This window comes from Bison bison, unplaced genomic scaffold, assembly GCF_000754665.1.
Source record: "Bison bison bison isolate TAMUID 2011002044 unplaced genomic scaffold, Bison_UMD1.0 scf7180017864384, whole genome shotgun sequence".
Taxonomy (NCBI): Eukaryota; Metazoa; Chordata; class Mammalia; order Artiodactyla; family Bovidae; genus Bison; species Bison bison.
The window spans coordinates 5875407-5878998 of record NW_011494956.1 but is presented as its reverse complement, the minus strand read 5'-3'; positions in this window follow the sequence as shown (position 1 = coordinate 5878998).

Here is a 3592-nt window from a genome sequence, read left to right as displayed (position 1 = left end):
GAATTTGTGGGGGAGAAAGTGTTCTCCCCGTCCTACTCCTCCGCCATCTTGGCTCCTCCCCCTAAATTTTATTTTATTTTTAAACTTTACATAATTGTATTAGTTTTGCCAAATATCAAAATGAATCCATCACAGGTATACATGTGTTCCCCATGTCTCATTTTTATAAGCCTTAAAATTTAGAAAATACTGTGCATCTATACAAGATAAAATCATGAAATATTCGTGACTCTGAAAAGGTTTATGATTTTACAAATCAAACTTAGAACTGCTGATTGAGTCTCCTTGGTAGCCAAATAATTTGTTAGTAAATAACATTCATAAAAGAATATTCATGAGATCAAAGTACCAATTTAAACTCCAGGGGAATATCTAATCAAGCTGTATTTTTATCATAAATAGGTTATAGACTCCTTTTAATGTCATAAATCATTATCACCATTTTAATTTGGAAATCTGAGTCAACTAATCAAAATGAAGATAGTAATGTTTCAACATGAAACATTATGCTTATGAAAAATTTTATATACTTTCAAGTACACCACCATCTTGTTCAATATCTTTGGAGAATGTATGGCTTACTTTTTCTTTTCATATTTTGTTAAAACATCAGAGTGTCTGTGTCAGTGTGTTTAGGTAGGTATGAGGAGTACTCACAGATCTGAACACTGTGGTTACAAGAACTACTATTAGAATTGTTTTTTTCCTCTGTACCTCCTCTTTCTTCTTCTCTTTTAAAAAGCATATTAATTGAGACAATAAATCTCTGCTTTGGTGGAGCATACACATTCAGAAAATTATATAGTAAATTAGAAAGTTAAATATCTTAGAGCATTCATTGGTCAGGATACAGAAGATTAAGAGTTCTGGGGATGAGGATGGTGGTCAGTTTGTAAATAATGCAGTTCGGCTACATCTCAGTGAGGAGGTGAGCTATGAGCAAAGAACTGAAAGGTGAAAGAGTTAACCACATGGATATGTAGAAGAAGAACATTCCAAGCAGAGAAAACAGCTGAAAGATTTTTAGACAGGTGTGGCTGTTGTAATCTAGAAATATCAGGAGGCATGATAGTTTGAGCAAAATGAATGAGGGAGGAATAACAGAAAATGACATCACAGAGACCAGAAGGGTTCCAATGATCTATGACAGTAGTCAGCAAACTACTGCTCATGATGATCCATGAGCAAATGTTGCCTGTAGACTGCTTTGTAAACAGAATTTACTGAGACACAGGACACACCAATAAGTGTGTCTGTCTGCCTGTGTCTGCTTACATGCTACAACAATGGCAGTTGAATAGTTGGGACAGAGATGTGAAAAGCCAAGAATATTTAGTATCTAGCTCTCAACAGAAGACTGTTCTCATTCCTTAATCTATGGTCACTGAAGAGATTCCCATTTATTTTTTGAGGAAAATGAGCCACTGGGGGGAAGGGTTTGAGCAGAGCAGTCACATAATGTTTAAAACAATTATTTTCTTTTCTGTTTTGTGAACAAAATGAAGGGGGATGGGAGTAGAAGGAGACACTTGAAGAACCAGTGCTGACATCCAGTTGAGAGATCATGGTGGCTCAGATATCATGGTTTGTAGAAGTGCTGAAAGAGAAAACCTTGAGCAGTCTGGTTAAAGAACTCTGGACCTTAGAACTCTGGACTGGGCTGGTTAGGGCTCAAAAAGAAATGAGGAACATATTAATATATTGCAATAGAAACCAACACATCCCTCTGGTTGGAACACTGCAATTCTATCCTGAGACCACCTGAGATCATACATGACCAAGTAAAGGCACCACCATTGATCACAGATATTCTATGATTTACATTTTGCTAATAGAATAGGAACCTGGAATGTCAGATCCGTGAATCAAGGCAAATTGGAAGTGGTCAAAGAGGAGATGGCAAGAGTGAATGTCGACATTCTAGGAATCAGCAAACTGAAATGGACTGGAATGGGTGAATTTAACTCAGATGACCATTATATCTACTACTGAGGGCAGGAATCCCTCAGAAGGAATGGAGTGGCCATCATGGTCAACAAGAGAGTCCGAAATGCAGTACTTGGATGCAATCTCAAAAAACGACAGAATGATCTCTGTTCGTTTCCAAGGCAAACCATTCAATATCACAGTAATCCAAGTCTATGCCCCAACCAGTAACACTGAAGAAGCTGAAGTTGAACAGTTCTATGAAGACCTACAAGACCTTTTAGAACTAACACCCAAAAAAGATGTCCTTTTCATTATAGGGGACTGGAATGCAAAAGTAGGAAGTCAAGAAACACCTGGATCCAAAAGTCTACAAGCAATAAATGCTGGAAAGGGTGTGGAGAAAAGGGAACCCTCTTACACTGTTGGTGGGAATGCAAACTAGTACAGCCACTATGGAGAACAGTGTGGAGATTCCTTAAAAAACTGGAAATAGAACTGCCTTATGATCCAGCAATCCCACTGCTGGGCATACACACTGAGGAAACCAGAAGGGAAAGAGACATGTGTACCCCAATGTTCATCACAGCACTGTTTGTAATAGCCAGGACATGGAAGCAACCTAGATGCCCATCAGCAGATGAATGGATAAGAAAGCTGTGGTACATATACACAATGGAGTATTACTCAGCCAATAAAAAGAATACATTTGAATCAGTTCTAATGAGATGGATGAAACTGGAACCTATTATACAGAGTAAAGTAAGACAGAAAGAAAAACACAAATACAGTATATTAATGCATATATATATAATTTAGAAAGATGGTTAACCCTGTGTATGAGACAGTAAAAGAGACACGGATGTATAGAACAGTCTTATGGACTCTGTTGGAGAGGGACAGGGTGGAAAGATTTGGGAGAATGGCATTGAAACATGTATAATATCATGTATGAAATGAGTTGCCAGTTCAGGTTCAATGCATGATACTGGATGCTTGGGGCTGGTGCACTGGGATGACCCAGAGGGATGGTATGGGGAGGGAGGAGGGAGGAGGGTTCAGGATGGGGAACACATGTATACCTGTGGCATATCCATTTTGTATTTGGCAAAACTAATACAATATTGTAAAGTTTAAAAATAAAGTAGAATTTAAAAAAACAAAACCAAAACCAAAAAACAAACGTGAACATAAAAAAAAAAAAAGGAAAGAAAAAGAAACACCTGGAGTAACAGGCAAATATGGCCTTGGAATACAGAATGAAGCAGGGCAAAGACTAATAGAGTTTTGCCAAGAAAATGCAGTGGTCATAACAAACACCCTCTTCCAACAACACGAGAGAAGACTCTATACATGGACATCACCAGATGGTCAACACCGAAATCAGATTGATTATATTCTTTGCAGTCAAAGATGGAGAAACTCTATACAGTCAGGAAAAATAAGACCAGGAGCTGACTGTGGCTCAGATTATGAACTCCTTATTGCCAAATTCAGACTTAAATTGAAGAAAGTAGGGAAAACCACTAGACCATTCAGGTATGACCTAAATCAAATCCCTTATGATTATACAGTGGAAGTGAGAAATAGATTTAAGGGCCTAGATCTGATAGATAGAGTGCCTGATGAACTATGGACTGAGGTTCGTGACATTGTACAGGAGACA